This window comes from Ictidomys tridecemlineatus, chromosome 1, assembly GCF_052094955.1.
Source record: "Ictidomys tridecemlineatus isolate mIctTri1 chromosome 1, mIctTri1.hap1, whole genome shotgun sequence".
Lineage (NCBI taxonomy): Eukaryota > Metazoa > Chordata > Mammalia > Rodentia > Sciuridae > Ictidomys > Ictidomys tridecemlineatus.
Genome location: NC_135477.1, coordinates 34,644,426 through 34,663,832, shown reverse-complemented (window position 1 = coordinate 34,663,832; position 19,407 = coordinate 34,644,426). Strand labels below are relative to the sequence as shown.

Genomic DNA, 19,407 nt, shown 5'->3' with positions numbered 1-19,407 from the left:
TGTTCCATGTTGTACTAGAGTTTCAGTCAATAAGTGATTTTAGGATCAAATATGTTTCAAAAGTTCTATATATTTTATCATCCTCCACCCTCCTCCAAAGTGTTAGTCAGCTTTTTGTTGCTGTGACCCACTATACCTGATAAGAACAACCTAAAGAAGGAAAAATTTATTTTGGGCTAAAATTTTCAAATGTTCAGTCTGTGGTCAACCAACTCTATTACTCTGGGCCCAAGGTGAGGCAGAACATCATGGTGGAGGCATATGGCAGAGGAAAACTGCTCAGCTCGTGGCAGCCAGGAAGCAGAGACAGGCAATATGGACAAAATGTTCTCAGTGACCTATTTCCTCTCCTCATGCTCCACCTTCCCTACAGTTATCACCCAGTTAATCCATTCAATTAAATTATTATTCCATCAAATGGGCCAATCCACTGATTAGGTTACTGTTCTCATAATCTGATCATTTTACCTCTGAACATTCCTGAATTGTCTACCATGAACATTTGGAGGGGACAACTCACATCTGAACCATAACATCGCCCTTAGAAATTCAGGATTTACCTTAGTGTTTTAAATATCTGAGAATTCCTCAAGAACAAAACCAACTCTAAACTGTTTAATTTTGTTTCATCCAGTATTCTCCCAAACTATCTGACCAGAAAATGCTTCTTTTGTGTGGTAACTGGTAAAACTTTAGGAACATACTTTCTCAAATTTAGAAAGGCATCAAAGTATGTGCATATGCTTGGGGATAGATTTACAACCGTTTGAAATTACCACCATCTACTATAGAAGGCAGATACTGAATATGCAACTAACACTCTCATTTAAAAAAAAAAAAAAAAAAAACCCTAAACTAGGTAGATGAGACAGGCATCCAGAAGGCTTGAAATCCAGAAATAGCGGGCACTATGGAGAATAAAATGGTAGGAAAGGACTGAAAGCAGAGAAATATGGAACTGGTTCATCTAACCATTGTTGTCATCAATATTGTTGAGAATTTACTGTGCACCAGCGCTGTACAAAATACCACAGGGGATGAAAGGTGATCCACTAAGGATACTGTCCCAGCTCTGTACCTCTTGTCTTATTATGCCTGAGTTTTTTTTCAGTCATGGAAATACTATTCTCTGTGCCTCCTGGAAATGTGTTTTAAAACCCACTAATATAAAGATGATCATCTGGGAATGATCCTTGTGAATTCCTCATTTGTCATTTCCAGATATCTAAATTCAACTCATAAGAAACAAATGAAGCAGAAGTCTTGGAGCTGGTTCTAGCTTCCTCCCTCCACGGTCTGTGTAGATTTGCTTTTGATACTTGGTTTCTCTGGGTCTTGGTTCCTCACTGTAAAAGGAATCTGTTGGCCTCTGTTATCTACAAAAGTCCTTCCGGCTTTAACATTTTACGATTCTAGCATCTATAAAAATCTCATTATTAGAAGGCCAAGGTCAACTTTTGCCATGAATCAAAAATACCAGATGTTCAAACATAAACAGATGCTCAGGGGGAAACACACACACACACACACTTGAGGGTAGCAAGAGAGCAGAGAAGGCGTGGTGGTGTATCACATAAGTTGCAGAAATATAATGGGCCAAAGAAGAATTCATGGAAAACCTGGAAATGAGTTCCAAACCAGCAATCGAACATTATGGTTTTTTTTTTTTTTTTTTTTTTTTTTTTTTTAGTATCATCAAAGGGCTTAAGACAGTTAAATCAGACCATTTGATGATCATGGTACAAAATATGTCCTAAAGGAAAGAAATGAAATACTATAGTAGAAACCAAAGAATTTTTATTTGCAGGGAACCACTGGGGAGATTCCCTTTTCTAAATTGTCTTCTGAGGCAGAAATGTCTGAGATAGAAGAATAAACAGAGCTAAACAAAAATTTTTCTGGTCCTCTACATGAGAAAGCCCTAGAGGAACTGTAAAGGATAATCAGAAAAATTTTTGGCTGGTCACTATGAGCTATGCCTTGATAAGAGATTTCCTGTGTGATTTCCATTTGATTGAGAATATTAAGGAAGGCAGAGTGGTATGAGGAGGACCAGGGTGATTTCAGGGCTCAGGCAGTACAGAACCCCTCCTGCCTCTCTTTGGGAAGCAGAAACAAGCAATATCTAGCACATTTGATTATAAAGAATTATCCATCTCTTCCTAAAGTAGTGCTAAGACTCAATTTCAGAAAGAAATCTGAAATGAAAGCGGAGGAAAGGTTTTTTTCCCCCTCTATTGAATGAAGTAACAATCATAATATATAACAACAATAAAATAACTGTCATTTATGAAGTTCTGGATATCAAACCGTGGTGAGCAGTTTTGTCCAGTTTTGAATCCTTGTTCAGCCACTTACCTGGTTAACCTTGGGAAAGTTTCTTAATTCCTCTGGGCCTGAGTTTTCTCATCTAAGAATAATAATGGTATCTATGTTATAGAGTTAATATGAGGGAACTCATTTAAAGAGCTCAAAATAATGGTCATGGTAGGGCTTCGACAAATACTATCAGCTGTCTGTCACACTGTTATTATTAAGTGCTTTACATTTATTATACCATTTAATCCTCAAATTACTATGGGTTAGAACCATGTACTAATAATATCACAAGTTAACATACCTAGAACATTGTGGTTTGTGGAAGTTAGATGTACCCAAGATCTCATAGTTATTATATTTTTCAGAATTGAAATGACTTGGCAATAATAAACTCATATTTTATTGATGGTCTAAATATATGTTGAATTTGTTTGTATATGGCAAGATGGCATATATTTTGTTATAACTAAAAATTTGAGTTATATTAAGTTGGTTCTGGATGGCTCAGGAGGCTGAGACAATTTAGGAAAGGAAATCTCCCCAGTGGTTCCCTGCAAATAATTTTTTGGTTTCTACTATAGTATATCATTTCTTTCCCTTAGGGCATATCTTGCACCACGATCATCAGCTGGTCTGATTTAACTGTCTTAAGCTCTTTGATGATGCTAAAAATAAAACATAATGCTCTATTGCTGGTTTGGAACTCACTTTCCAGGGGTTCTGTGAATTCAGTGACGTCAAGGTGCTAAGCAACTCAGTGAGACCTTGTCTCTAAATAAAATGCAAAATAGGGGTGGGGATGTGCTCAGTGGTCAAGTGCCCCTACGATCAATATCCAGTAAAAAAAAGAAAAGATGGTTGGGTCTTCCTCTTACTCTAAGAAGAAGAGGTTGGAGACAGTGGAACCCTTAGCAACCTATTCTAGCAACAGAGTTGTCAAGTGAAAATGCCCTCAATTATGGCCAGTTCAGACTAAAAAGATAAGAGAGAGACAAACCAAAGTAGAAATGGAGGCCTAAAGATATGGAGGAGTCAAGGATCACTCATCTTAGTCCAAAAGGGTCCAATGGACTGATGGCAGAAATAGGGAAGTCTGGCAATGATAGGTTCACCACTATGCATGTTTTAAAGACACATAGATGGAGCATGGCATGGGTGCTTTGGGAACTCAAGGATCTGCCACTAACATTTCTGTGCCTCAGTTTCTTCTTTTGCAAAATGAAGAGCTGATCTAAAATTAACCCTTCAGATTCCTTTCAACTTCCTAGAAAAAGCATATGAAGGGAGTAGTGAATGTACAAGGTAAATTTCAGGGATTGAAGAGGTATTGAGTAGGCTGAGAATGTAGTTCAGTGATAGCCCTGAGCTCAATTCCCCAGTATTGGGAGGGGGGACATGGAGTAATCAAAGTATTGGATTAAAATCCAGGCTTTGAAGTAAAAGAGAAAAATGAGGAAATTATTGACTTTTTTAAAAACTAAAGAAAATAATACATTTTAAGAAATTACTTAGGATATTAATTCAGCCATATGTAGAACCAATGCTGTCTATAAATTAAGAAATCTAAAGTAAAATGTGTAACACTGAAAGTCAAATAGCCTTTATTTGCAGAAGATAAGCTTCAGTTTGTGTAGTGTGACACGAAGGTGTTGGAAAAGTCCAGCTGCTCAAAAAAATGTCTTCCTGGCCTTCTTAAAATACTGCTTAGATTTACACCATTAAAATAAACCTCTTCAAATGCACTTTATGTTGTAAAATGCACATTTATTTCACATTCAGCTGTTGTCATGCTTTCCAGTGAATTAGTGTAGCAGGATGACAACTTGCTACAGAGACCAAGATCTGGAAGGGCAGGAGAAAGGGATTCCTTTGGTATGTGTGTTATTACTCAAATCAGTTCAACATGTGTGGCCACCTGTCTCATTCCAGATATGGAGCGCAGTTCTAAAGGCAAAAGGTCAAGTGTGGTTCATTGCCTCAAGATGCTTACAGTCCAGAGAAAGTGGGCTGCATAAAGATCATGCGACAGAGAGAGTTTTGAAAAGTGAGCCCAACAACTAACAAAGGAAAGGCAGAGGGAAAAAGAAGATTGTTCTCATCCATTGCTATTTTGTTAAGTAATTAGAAACCCTAAATTTAAGGAAAACCTTTTTCTCGGTCCCTATAAGAACCTACTAGAATTTAGGCAGGTAGGTTTGATACTCTGTGGGCAGATCATCCAAATCCCTTTAATATAATGAGTTTTGGGACCTTTGAAAATTAAATTAGTAAGATTTTGTATCAGATCTTATAAACTATATAGTTGACTATGAAATACAAGTCCATGGCTACTTTTCATGCTCCTCAGTCCTCTGGAACTTTACTGTATGGCAGGATTGCTAAGACTGATGGGGGAAACCAGGGATGGCAAGAATAAGAAGAAATAAATATAAAGGAATTGGAACTACAAAGATAAAGGAGAACCTCTTTCAACAGTAAACCACAGGGGCACCATATTTTCACAAATGGCATTAAACAAGCACCATAAGATATAACATCATGCAATGCAGAAAATATTGGGCTTAAAAATTGGGGGAACCACAGGAAATCATAATATAACATTTGCTTGTCCTTACTGAGTACTGACTATATACCAAGCATTGTGCTTCATGTTAATAGAAAATATAATGAATGTCCATGAATCCCCAAATTTTATCAGTTGAGATCTTGATGATTTTAGGAAGTGGTGCCTTTCAGAGGGGATTATGTCATGAGGGTTGGATCCTCATGAATGGGATTAGTGCCCTTATAAAGGGATCCCAGAGAGCTCTCACTGTCTTTCCATTGTGAGGATTCAAGAAGTTGGCAGTAAGCACTCTGGAAAAGAAAGAGTGCTCTTACCAGAACTTTGACCATGCTGGCACTCTGACAACAGACTTCCAGCTTCCAGAACTGTAGAAGTAAATGTATGTTGCTGAAGCCACTCAGTCTATGATAGTCTGTGATAGTAATTCAAATTGATTAAAGCAATATTTTCACATGTAACAGAATTCCTACGACAAGCCACTGAGGCTGAGATTACACCAGTTCATCTACTATACAGATGAGAAGACTTAATCAGAGATAAGTTCAAGATCCTATAACCTACCATTTTTCAAGTAGAAATTTGAAAAGGGGTAGTCAAACTCTAATATCAAATTTTAATCACCTGGATTTCCAAGTCACTTGTTACCCAAGTCTTTTAGGGCTCAGATTCTTCAATTAAAACAGACACTGAAGCACAGTAGTACATCTTGTCATTCCAGGGATGGCGAGGCAGGAGGATTGTAAGTTCAAGACCAGCCTCAGCAACTGGACAAGACCCTATCTCAAAATAAAAAGGGTTTGGGGTGTAGTTTTTTGGTAAAGCATCCCTCAGTTCAATCCCCAGTACTGAAAAAAAAAAGGAAGAAAATAAATAAATAGATAAACACTTCAAGCTATCAGTGTAGCTCAGTGGTAGAGTGCAAATTTCACATAGGAAAGGTCCTATATTGGACCCCCAAAATAAATAAGAAAAGAAATAAAGAGTACTACCACATATATTATAAAAATAAATGGACATGTTAGGCTAGACAATGTTGAGATTTCTTTATGACTTAAACATGGTTCTAATTATATGAATTATATCTGTATTTACTGTATTTATAGTTAATCTGTATTTCTGAATAGGCTATCTCAAAGAACTGAGATCTAAAGACAAATTTCCAAAAGATGATCTAATTATCCTAGCCTTCCTTTGGATTTCAGTCAAGTTGGACCATATTCTTTTCGGTCCCACCAAGAATGCCCTTCCTTAATAGATATCTTTTCAAATTCTATCCTTTCCTCAAAAGTTAGCTGAAATGCTACCTCTTCCCAGTAGCCAATCTCGATCTTTGGAGATTTTGAGTGGGACTGGGTTAGACTGTCATGGGTTGAGATTTGGGGGGAAGTATCTGTGCTAGTGAAGGGAAAAGATATAGGCTAAGAAGAAAGGGTATAAGGAAACACAAATATGAACCATAACAGAACTGTCAGCAATGTTGTGGGTGACCTGTACAAAGCCTTCTCTGTGACAGGCAATAGAAAAGCCACAAATTGTCTTCAGCCAATGCCCAGCTAATAGGTAGGAGATGAAGATTAAATGTGAGATAATGTATGTAAAATATATAACGTAGTATCTAGAAGAGCAATGACATGGTAGTTCCCAATTGCATTACCTATTTAGAAACCCAGGCACCTCTTTCATGCTGAAGAAGGCTGAATCCTGCCCAGGGAGGGATATGACAAGCAGAGGTGAGAAGAGACTCAGTGGGGGAAAGAGATGTCAGGAGAGGAAATAGATGGGAACACAAAGAAGAAAGTGAGAGCAATAGATAGAGAAGAGAGAGCAAAAAGAACGTCAGGAAGTCATGGTAGAGAAGTATGGGAGGAGAATGGAAGCCAAAAGTCAAAGAGAAAGGAACGAAAGGAACGTGGGAAGAAAACCTTTGGTTGTACTGCAGATTCTGACCTGGAGGAGAAATCCAGAGGCAACCAGGTGCTGCACCCAAGCTCAGGGCAACAGTCACTTGTTATTGTGCTCTCAGATCCATTCTTTTTTTCCTTCTCTGCTTTATACTGTGGGAATACCAACACCACACTCTGTCATGAAGTCCGCTGGCTTGTCCTGCTTTCTACCACTGGGCGGCTCTGAAGGGTGGGAGAAAAGGGGTAGCCAAGGAATTTCTCCCCAGCACCCTGCTCCAGAAGGGGTCTCCAGCAGTTGCTGCACTTCCTTCATGGCTTCCGTTCACAATGCCTTTCATGGTTCTGGCAACCTTCTCTTCAGTCCCTCAAGCCCTAGGGGAAGAGATGCTTCCAGCAGTTGCTAATCTCAACACTGCCTCATCCTCTTCTGGTTGCACTCCAGTTCTTTCGATACTTTTGTAACTAACTGGCCACATTGAAATATCACTATTGAATTGTCTGGGAAAGAAAACTTTTGCTTTCATTTGGATTCACCTCAAGTTCAAAGACACTTTCCCAATGGGACCATAAAGCAGCACATATATATAGAGAGAAAGGAATCCAGCCATCCCAAGAGTCCAATAGGGTTTGGGTCCATCCAGAGGACAGATTAGAAGCAGTGTTTGATCAGACAGGGACAAATCTACACTAGCTATCGGTACTGGGGGCTCCCAGCCCAAGTAAATATCTGTAAAATGACTGCATTAATGTCTGTTCCTGACTATTCCTCCATGGTGTACTTTATTCACTTTGATCACTGTAAGCTTTGGCTTAAGAAACGGCTCTGTAAAATTCAGTTTTATTCCTCCAAGGATTAAGTGCCCACTATAAGTATTGGGGTACATAGTGGTGGGAAGTAAATACAGAGACACAGGGAAAACGGAGGGTGTATTCAGTTTTTGGAAGCATTTGGTTTTGGCAAGATGAAATTTGTGATACAGACTTCGATTTTTCTAGTCCCAGCAGCGCTGCAGACATTGAAAGACTACAGGGTATTATTCTCACAGCTTTCATTTCTCCCATCACCAACACCCTGTTGAAACCAGGCTCCTCTTAAGGAATCCACAGACTAGTGGGGCTACAGCCTAGGCACAAGACTGACTCCCAAGTCAGAATGATGCCAACCACAATCAGAAGAATCTAGGAGGATTTTTGACAGGTGGAGGAAAACGGAGTTTTCAGGCAGAGAACAGAGCAGCCTCCAAATAAGAGAGTGTAAAGAGACAGGCATCTGAGGTTTTGTCTGTAGATAGGGGCTTTAGGGTGATGGTTGGGTAGTGTAGAGGAGATCTAAACATGGAGACCCACTTGTGGGGGACTCAGAGTTTAATGCATTGAAGCTTGAGGCCATGACGGGGTGTCATCAGAGGATCTTGAGCATCAGAGTGGCAAGGTCACTTCTGGGAGGGCAACGTTGAATGCAGTGCAAAGGACAGATTAGAAGTAGCGAAACCTGAGGCAGGGGAAGGTACTTTTAGTACCCGGAGGGCAGGTTAAACAGGAAGCCTCGACGTGATCCTCGCCAAAGGAGCGTATTCACATTAGGGAAGCTTTTCTATCTATTCAAGGGCAAGCTTCCTCCGTCTGTACGTGTGGGATGAGGTTGTGTGGTGTGTGTGTGGTGGGGGGACTTCTGCTGCTGGTTGATAAGAAGTCTCTAGCCTAGGAAGTTTCGAGTTTCTCCTTGCCAAGGTCGGTCCACTACAGGTGGGCGATTGCAAGCCCAGGGTGAACGCTTGGCTCCAAGCCCGTCTTGGACAGCCGCCGCGCTCGTCCCCTCCAGGCCCGGGCACTGTCGTGGGCCGTGCAGGGCAGGCGCTCCGGGAGCTGTGCGGCGGCGGCTTGAGGAGGCCTGGCGGGCGGCGGCGAGAGGCTGTGCCCCAGTTTGTGTCCAATCAGGGAGTGCGGGCTGTGCCCCGAGCCGGGCAGCAATGCGTAAACAAACCCACGGCAACTCCTCCGCCCCCTTGGCGCGCTCGCCCCGCGCCCGCCGCCGCTGCTGCCGCTACCGCCGCCACAGCGAGCTCCGCTCTCCTCGCGCCCGCCCGCCAGGCTGCCCAGCCCCCCGCCCCGCGCCGCTCGCACCCCCGCTGCCCCGCCCCGCCCCCGTCGGCGCGGGCTCCCTCACCTACCGCCCCACGCGCGCGCGCGCTCACGCACCAGGCGCCCCGCGCGGCCCGCCCGGATCGTGGCCTCTCGAGAGCAAGGTAAGGGCGATGCGCAGAGACCAAGGCGACTTCCCCGCCCGGCACAGCCCGGGGAAGTTTCTGGCGTGGCTGTTTTCCGCTGGGCTAAGGGAAGGCCCCCGGCGCCAAGCGAGCCTGGCGGGCGGGAGGGGGCCGCTCGGCGCCGAGGGTCACAAGTTGCCTAACCTGACATTGGTGCGGGCTGCGCCGCGGGGCGGGCGGCGCACGGAGAGGGGCTGCGCGGCGGGCCCGGCGCTGTGCCGGCTAGGGGAGGGCCCGGAGGAACTTTCTCCTCCCCAGAGGGGCGCCTGCCAGCCCCGGCAGCGGCCCCGTCACAGAAGCAGCGGCTCCCGGGCTGGAGGGAGACCATGAAATGTGTTTGAAGAAGCTGACGCAGTTTGTGACGCTCGCAGCTTCCTGATGGGGACCGGCAACAGTAGCGCCTTCGCCTTAGAGGGACTAGCGGAGTCGGCGCTCGGCCCTTCCCCCGCCCCGGAGCCGTGCGTCCAGGCGCCTAGTTCGGGGGCCGCTGGCTCAGGGTGCGAGCATCTCCTCCGGGCGGGGAGACGGGCCCCGGTAGCGCGCGTCGCTTCCGTTTTGATTAGCTTGGGTTATTATATAAGATGTCACGGAGAGGAAAGGGGCGAGCGGGAGGCGCGTCGGCGAGGACGCTCTGGCCTTCCGCGAGTGGCAGGGAGCGGCAAGAGGCTGGGCCGGGCGGGGACCCACCTGTGCGCCCTCCGCGCCCCCTGCGGGCGCCGCCCGCGCGCGTGTCAGGGTGGGGTAGGGGAACAACCGTGCCCGCCACTCCCCTCCCAGCCCCAGGAACACTTGGGCCGCGGCCGAAATGTGCTGTTTCCTCTCCGCCCCCTCTCCCGGGTCTACACGTTTCTGGCTCCAGGCGTTTGTACTTTGAAACATTTGTTTAATATTAAGGAAGCTGCGTGTGCGGCCGTCATAGTACGCCCGGAACGTGTGGCAGTGAGCTCCAGGGCGGTGAATGAATCATCGCCCCGCGGACCCGGCTTGGATGATTCATGCGGGGTACACACACGCGCGCGTACTCGCCGTGTGCCTCAGACCCGGGGAGAGCGGCCCTTCTGCAGTGATGACGCCTGGAGGGGCGGAGGGGAGATAGTGCAAAAGGGCGACGGGTTTCCCTCCCTTCCACGTTAACTTTGAGGGTGTCAGGTTCCCATCTTCCCCAAGGCTTGTTTCGCGTTTTTGGATGGGTGACAAAATTTTACCTGGCTGCTTTAATGAACCGGTGGAGGAAAGCGGATTCGCTGCAAAGCTTGGTACTATCTCATTCAGAATTTGGATGGTGTCGAGGGAGGGAGGTATTGGACTCTGAAGGAATCTTTCTAATAATTTCATCTACTAAAGCAGCTATTCAGTAATTAGCAAATATAAAAAATAAGTGTATCTTTAAAAAATAAGTGGCTCCTTAAGTGGAAGATCTGAAAGACTACATTTTGTGCTTTTTGTTTGTTTGTTTTAAAGGCCAAATTCTAACCAGCACCTAGTTTACCATTCATAAACAGATTTTTTTTTCTCCCACTGTGAACACCCTTAAACACTAACTTGACTCATTCTCATCCCACTCCACACTTGTAGGATGAATAAAGTTTTGTCATCATATTAGGCTCCTCTCAAATAGTGGCTATCCACCCAGGCCCTCTCCATTACTCTACTAACCTCTTGACCCTTTTCACCTCAACCAGCCTACTACGCTGTCCTATTTGATTTTCTTCATGGCATTTAATTGTGTTCGATATATTGTTTAGGTCGTTTTTAGGTCCCATCTCTTCTTACAGAAATGTAAGCTCCACTGTGGTAGGGTATTTCATTTGTTCACTGCGTATAACCCTAACATCTAGAACAGTGCCCGGTATATATTAGGCACTCGGAATTTATTGAAGAGTGAATAAATTAACTCTTTTCCTGGTTTCTTAGTAGGGCTATCTTTGACAGTTTGAATGGAATGCCTTTTATGGGAAGTCACCACAGTGATAAAGTTTTAATTTTCTCTTTTGACTTCTAATTTTGATTGATTTCTGTCTTCTGTGCTGTTAACTTACAGCACAAGATGGCTTTAAGCATCCTAACCTTGGTATGAAGGAAGAAGGTATTTGGATCCTTGTCAAGAAAAAGTGCATTACTGTGTAGGTTAGTGGATGATTAAAAATATTATATGTGCTACTTGAAAAAGTAGTGCAAAACACTGAAGTGGAATCTGCAAAGTAAAATTCTCACATTCCGGTATGTTCCCACTCATTTCAAATACTGATATTCCATATTCCTTCCTCCCCACTACTTGTAAACTATCCTCAAACTTAGCTGTAGTATGGTAAGGTCTATAGTAGACGTAAAGTATTAATTTGACTAAATGAATACAAGATTTATTCTACAAAGGCCTTAATTCAAATTTATTATTGTGGTCAATGTCAGTAACTCCATAGATGAGTGCATAACAGTTGTTTAAAATTACAGTGTAAAAAACACAATTATAATGTAAACGTCTTAAATGAATTGTAAAGAATTAAAGATTAGTCAGGAATGTGATGAAAGAAGGATCTTTGGCTACTCTTCTAGATGATTAACTTTGATAAACTTTGTTATAAATAATAAACTTTGGATGCATACTAATCAGTTTTAATCTTGTAGCAATACTTCTTATAATTTAGTACTCCAAAGTTAAAGAAGAGTGTGCACTTTTCATAACAGTAACTGTGATCACTTTTAGAAGCTTAATCTCAAGAGTGATCTCAAAGAAGATCAAATTTTAGAGCTAAAAGAGACCTTGAAATTATTTGGCACAGTTCTTTCCTTTTTAACAATCTGTTTACTGAGGAAGTTAAGGAATAGTGAGATGATTTGCCCAAGATGCAGTCTGGGATTAGAACTGAGTCCTGATTCCTACTCTAGGCCTTACATTGTTGGAAGTCCCTGAATTAGCCAGAGCGCCCATGGAGCAGTGGAGGTCCTCCCATCAGTAGATGCAGGCAGCAAAAGTATGTGTTTTCCAGCTTTGTACCCTCCAGTATCCCTGGACATCTAGGTACTTAATGAAACTTGTTGAATGTGATTGGACAAATGAATTTTTAAGTTGAAAATGTATTAAAGAAGGGAAAAGTAGGAAAACAAATTTATTTTCTAGATTAAAGACATTTTCTGATAATAGAATGAGAATGTTGGAGGCTGAAGAATGTAGCTCAGTGGTAGAACACTCACTTAGCAAGTAATCAAGGAAATCAAGGTCCTAGGTTTGATTTCCCTAGCACCCAAGAAAGGGGCTTGGGAGTCAACCTACAACAGTGTAGAGCTGGGAATATTGCTCAATGGTAGAGGTCTTGTCTGACAAGCATGAGGCCCTGGGTTCGACCCCCAGCACCACAAAAATAATTAACAAATAAATTAATTGTTTTTTTTAAAAAACAGAGCAAGAGAGAGAATGAGAAAATGTTAGCAGTAAATAACCTTAAATTCAGTAAAACTACTGATTAATTGCTAAATTTTCATGCTCCCAAGATTTTTTTTAATGACTTAAAACTTATTAAGTATTCAGATCACTTAGTTGGCATATTCACTGGAGAAACAGTAGGAGACAGGAGTCAGAACATCAAGTAGGGCTTGTATCTGCCACAGAATTCAATAGAAAAGCCAAGTCTTTCCAGCCAACCAGTTGGGGCTGAAACTCAGCTCTGCTTCTAACAAGCAGTATTCTATACAGCAAGCTACTTAATGTCATGGGAAATTCTCTCATCTCTAAAGCATGTATGTGGTGGTAGTAGGGTGCCCTTTACCTTGAAGGATTGTTGTGATACTGGCATAATGTATAAAGAGCCTGCTTGCTATGTATGAGGCCCTTGATAAGTAATAAGTGCAATAGTTACAAATATTGATTTGTATGACTGTGGGGATCAGCATAATCTCTAATTCTTCAAATTCCTCAACTATAGAATTGGTGGTTGGGATGGGGGAAGAATCTCTAATGTCTTATCCGACACTTTATGATTTGGGGAACCAATTAAAATACACAATTCAGCGATTTTAGTTTAAGTAAAATGATTTCTATACTCTTGATTTAATGAGAGGAACTACAAAATAATGGTTAGTTTCTAGGCCTAAGAATTTGCTTTAATTAACTTTGATGAAATGAAGTATAATTTAGTATTTTATTAATAAGTTAATATTATTTTATTATTATAGGATACAAATGTAAGTTGAATGTTCTCTTATTCAGCTTACTATAGGTCAGGCAGTACAAGGAGGACATGGTTACTTCTTCCTTTGAGAAGCTCAACACTCATATAGAGGGTAAGACAGGTAATGAGAGCCTGTGTTACATGGAAGAACTATGACAGAGGCACAAAGAAAATGCTTTTCAGAGGAGGAAAAAAAAATCTATTACTATGCGAAAATTTGGGGAAAGAATTAGGGAATTTTGAGCAAGGCCTTAAAGAATTGGTCGGACATCAACTGGCAGAAATTTGGAAACCAGCCTTTATTAAGATTTGAAGCAAAGAATATAGGAGCTTATGCAAGAATGGAGAAGAAAGTGGTTATGATGGAGATTGAGAAGCATAGAAGCAGTTTAATGGGAGAGAAGGCAGCATGGGAAGATTAGGAACACATTGTGAAGCATCTCAAATGCTAGACTAAGCCTGTTGATTAGAGAACCACCAAAGATATGCTAAGTGGGGAAATGGTGTGTTCAAAGCTGTGCTTTAAGACTGATCTGCATTGGGAACCATGGGTAGTCCCAGTTAGGAAACTGTTAAAATAGCCTCCAGAAAAGGGATGATAACCTAAATTAGGGTGGGGGCAATCGAGTTGGCTGAGATACATTTAGAAGTACATGCAAGAGAATTTATTGGCTCATTGCAGGTGGGAGTTGAGGGAGAATCAAAAATAGAAGCTGAGTAACCTAGGATGGGATTGACAGGAATTCAAATAGATGGTCAGGAAAAACCACTAATAATATACCTGCAGGTAGTGCTCTATCAATAAATATCTGTCTAATTTATGGAGATGTTTATATATTAGGAATTGGATATGTTAACTTTTTTGTGCCTAAGAACTATCCAGATGAATGAGAACCATTAAAACAGAAAGATTGGAGGCGTTATTTTGGGGGAGGATAATAAACCTATGAGGATATCCAGGGTGTGTAGGTGAGAATAATAAGAGGCCTGGGCCTTGGGAAAGAATATTTGAAGTCTTGGAGAAAGACAGAAGGTAGCAGCCAAGATACTGAAAAAAGAAGCATAAGAGAATGAGGAAAAGATAGGTGATATGGTTTATATATTAGGTTCGATCCTCAGCACCACATAATAATTTTAAAAAGTTATTATGTTTACCTACAACTAAAAATATTTTTTAGCAAAAGAAAGGTGAGGAAGGAGAATTTGGAGGAGCCTAATAAAATTGAGGGGCTGAAATTGAAGAATTGCAGGTGCTCATTAGATTAGTCAGTGAGACCATTATTAATAGCCTTTGAAGAGCAGGGTTCATTAGGCAATGGGAACAGAGGTCAGTTGGATACCTGAGGTATGCCTGAATGGAAAGGAAATGGAGAAAGCAAATATAAACTGTGGCTAAGATATGAAAATTGAAGAACTTAATAATGAAGGTAATGAATAGATGTGAAATTTTCTTAAATAGAAGACTGCACAGAAAGCCCAGGACTGTTTGTGGGGGGAGTGGCTACCAATGGAGAGGAAGAAACTGAAGACCAAGGGAGCAAGTAAGAGGAGAATTAATGTGCCAGGCAGTCCTCAGGAAGGACAGGAGCAAAATAGGGTGACCTTATATCTGGATTACCCAGGACAAGTATCAGTTCATACTTGTTATCCAAGTTTAATTAATTATGGAATAATATTTGGACAGATAATACCCATTTTTAATCTAAAAGAAATTCTTCTGAAAACAAATTATTTGATCACCCTAATTATGATAAAGAAGTTTTATGTGAAAAAAAAAACCACATGGTGATAAGACAAGAAAAACAAATAAAAAGTAATGACATTAAGTAGCTTGCTGTATAGAATACTGCTTGTTAGAAGCAGAGCTAAGTTTCAGCCCCAACTGGTTGGCTAGAAAGACTTGGCTTTTCTATTGAATTCTGTGGCAGATACAAGCCCTACTTGATGTTCTGACTCCTGTCTCCTACTGTTTCTCCTCAATCTCCATCATAACCACTTTCTTCTCCATTCCTGCATAAGCTCCTGTATTCTTTGCTTCAAATCTTAATAAAGGCTGGTTTCCAAATTTCTGCCAGTTGATGTCCGACCAATTCTTTAAGGCCTTGCTCAAAATTCCCTAATTCTTTCCCCAAATTTTCGCATAGTCATAGATTGGGAAGGAAGATAAAAGTGTCATTATTTGAAGATAACATGATTCTATATAAAACATCTGAAATAACCAGAAAAGCCTCCTAAAACTAATAAACAGTTATAGTAGAGGTACAGGATACAAGGTTAATATACAAAAATTAATCACTTTCCTAAATACAAGAAATGAAATGACAAAATTTGAAATTAAGAATATAGTCTAATTTAAATTAGCATCCAAAAAGAAATGAAATACTTAAGTATGAACCTAACAACATGTATAATATCCATGTGAGGAAAACTATAAAACTGATTATGTAAATCAAAGAAAAAACTTAAATAGATGGAAAGAGATTCTGTGTTCACAAAGAGGAAGACTCAGTATTGTCAAGACTTCCCAATTTGATTTATAGATTCAGTGCAATCTCAGTCAAAATTCTAGCAAGTTATTTTGTGGATATTGACAAATTTCTCTAAGTTTTATAAAGAAAGGCAAAAGAAACTTCTAGATAGGGCAGAGGGGTTGGAGGGGAAGGGAGGGGGTGTGGGGTTAGAAATTATGGTGGAACAAAATAATCATTATTATCCAAAGTACATGTATGAAGACATGAATTGGTGTGAATATACTTTGTATACAACCAGAGATATGAAAAATTGTTCTCCATATTGTAGTAAGAATTGTAATGCATTCCACTGTCATTTATAAATTAAAAAAAGAAAGAAAGAAACTCAAGCAAGAAAGGCAAGAGACCCAGAACAGCCAACACAATAGTGAAGGAGAACAACAAAATTTGAAGAAAGATAAACAACCTAATTTTAAGACTTACCATAAATATGTAGTAATCCAGGCAATGTGGTACTGACAAAAGATTAAACAAATAGTTCAGTGGAATGGAATAGAGATACCAGAAATGGACCCTACATAAAGATAACTGACTTTGTAAAAAGAGAAAAGGTAATAAAATGAAGAGAACATCTTTTCTCCAATGGTATTGGAACAATTGGACTCCACATGAAAAAAATAAATCTAGATAGACCTATACTCATTACAAAAATGAACTCAAAATGAATCATACCCCTGAATATTAAGTTATAGAACTCCTAGAAGATAGCATAGGAGAAAATATATCTGACCTTTGATTTGGTTATAGCTTTTTAGATATGACATCAAAGGCAGGATTCAGGGAATAAAGATTTGATAAACTATGCTTTTATTAACATTTTTCAAAAGTCTGCCTCACAAAGGACATTGTCAAGAGAATAAAAAAATGAGCCCATAGACCGAGAAACAATATTTGGGGAAGACATGCCTAATAAAGGACTATAACTCAAATATACAAATAACTCTTATAATTCAATAATAAAAAAACCACCCAAATTAAAAATAAATGGGCCAAAGTCCTTAACAGACATCTCACCAAAAGAAAATATACAACTGGCAAATAAACATATAAAAAGATGTTCCACATCAAGCACAATCAGGAAAATGCAAATTAAAACAAGTGATATACCACTACATACCTCTTAGAATGGCCAAAATCTAGAACACTGGCAACACCTAATGGTAACAAGGAAATGGAACCACAGAAACATTCATTGCTGGTGAGAATGCCAAATAGTACAGGCATTTTGGAAGACTGTTTGGTAGTTTCTTAGAAAACTACACTTCTTACTTTTACCATGCAATCCAGCAGTTGCTTTCCTTGGTGTTTGCCAAAAGGAGTTGGAAACTTCTGTTCACCAAAAAAAAAAAAAAAAAAAAAAAAAAAAGAAAGAAAGAAAAGAAAAAAAAAACCTATATAGTGGTATTTCTAGCAATTTTATTCATAATTGAAGTAACCAAGATATTCAACTTTGAAGCAACCAATATATCATTCAGAATAAACTGCTATATCCAAACAATGGGATATTATTTGATGCTAATAAGAAAGGAAGAAATGAGCTAACAAGCCATGAAAAGATTTATGGAGGAAACTTACATGCAGATTAAGAAGTACAAGAAGGCAATCTCAAAAGGCTACATATTGTATGATCAATTTTAATTATATGACATTCTGGAAAAGTAAAAACTATGGAGACGATAAAAAGATCAATGGTTGCCAGGAGTTAGGGTAGAGGGGCAGGGATAAATAGGCCAAACACAGGATTTTTAGAGCACCAAAGGTACCCCATATGATACTATAATGATGAAACATGTTGCTATACATCTGTCCAGACCCATAGAATGTACAAGCAAAAAAGTGCAGATGTGACATGGAGAAAGAGAGATTAGATGAAGGCAGAAGAGGTTCTGAGTTTTAAGGAGCAAAGATGGGAGAGGGCTGTATTTAAATGTGTTGTTCTCTTTTGTTGATTTGCTAGAAATAAGTTGAGAGTGAGACATGAAGATGAGATAGAGGATCCTGAGTCAGAAAGACTTGGAAAGCTGTGGATCTACATGCAATTTGAAGATCCAAAGGTGATGAGGCTTGGACAAGTTGCTAGAAGGCCTTGCTCCAGTGATAGCATAAATGATTATTGTATTCATGACTTTCTCCAGCAATGCTCAGAAAATTTGCAAGTGAAGATGGTGTGGGTGTCACTGAAACTTCCAACTCCATATGGGTCCTCAGTTGAGTGGAAGGGGCTAGAGACTGAGTACAGGGATGAGGCCAGCCTGTGTGATGGCTGGTTCTGCAGGAGCAAAGGAGAGTGAGAAATGGGAGGAACATTATGAGGGTAATGGTAAGGGGCACGAGGAACTTTCAGGGGATTTTATAATTATGGAGGGATCAGTTCTGAGTGATGATGTTATTGCAAAGTGTGGCTGAACTTTTTTTAAAATATTTATTTATTAGTTATTGGCGGACACAACATCTTTGTTTGTATGTGGTGCTGAGGATCGAACCCGGGTCGCACGCATGCCAGGCGAGCACACTACGGCTTGAGCCACATCCCCAGCCCAGGGTGGCTGAACTTGAGGATTGTGAAGGGACTCAGGTCATTGGAGGCAGAAGGTCATTAATTGGTCTTGAATCATGAGACCAAAGTATCAAAATGATTGTATAACAGTGCCAATATCTGTTTTAAAAATTAGAAGAGATTATGCATGTTAAAGCCTTTCTGAGCATTTAGTTCATAGGGTTGGAAAGTGCCTTAAAGATGTTAAGAAGGTATTCCTTCCTTTAAAAGATAAGGAAGCTCTAAATTATTTCAGACACTTTCTAGAAATGTGCTAAAGATCACAGACATGTGGCAGAGCTGGCACTGGAGAGAACTAGTTTCCCTGAATCTCAGTTAATATTGTCCTGTAGGACAGAATTAATTAAAGTATCCAATCAACAAAATCTTAGAAAGCTTCCCCAAGTACAACTTTTCCAGTACTTTAGAAAACACTAGTGTAAAAGTGCACAGAAATCAGCCAAGGAGAGCTATGGTGTACGAAGCCATGTGCTCTGACTTCTAACTAAAGGCAGGTGATGGCATCTTTGAAGAAGACCCATAAAAAACACCACCAGTTTTTTAAAAGTTAAGAGTCAATGGGAGGGCTGAGGCTGTAGCTCAGTGGTAAAGTGCTTGCCTCCTATGTGTGAAGCACTGGGCTCAATCCTCAGAACCACATAAAAATAAATAAAGATACTATGTGTTCATCTAGAACTAAATAAATATTTAAAAAAATAGGAATTCCCTCTTGAAGTTGTGACTGCATTTAAAAAAAAGAATCAATGGGTAAACAAAATATGAACTTCATTACTAATGAAGGCTAGATTGGAAAATATACCTTGATGTGAATCCCAAAATGATCTCATGCACCTCTGTTCCCCTATTCTAAATTTCACATGGAAAGTTTGAGGCTACAGAACAGAAATACTCACCCAGGTTTCTGCCTTTTACTGTCCAGGTAGAGAGCAAGAGGAAGAAGCCAAATACTTCATGCTGAATATCTTTGATAGAAAAAGGCCATCCATTTTAGAACTGAGACCTGTGAAACAGTCACACACTTGCTCCACCTCTATGGGGAAGAATATGGTGTAGGATGAGATGCCAGGAGTGGATACCTAATATCCTCCTGAGTGGCA

General features: G+C 40.5%; 1 protein-coding gene across 1 annotated transcript in view; it reads left to right on the top strand.

Annotated features, from left to right (window-relative positions):
- Positions 1-8,790: 8,790 nt before the first annotated feature.
- The window catches only part of Pcgf5 (polycomb group ring finger 5), a 114,443-nt gene continuing 103,826 nt past the window's right edge, over positions 8,791-19,407 (top strand). The window contains exon 1 of the mRNA XM_078038285.1: positions 8,791-9,035. The gene's annotated coding sequence lies outside the window, so the exon portion shown is untranslated. The remainder of the gene's footprint in view (positions 9,036-19,407) is intronic.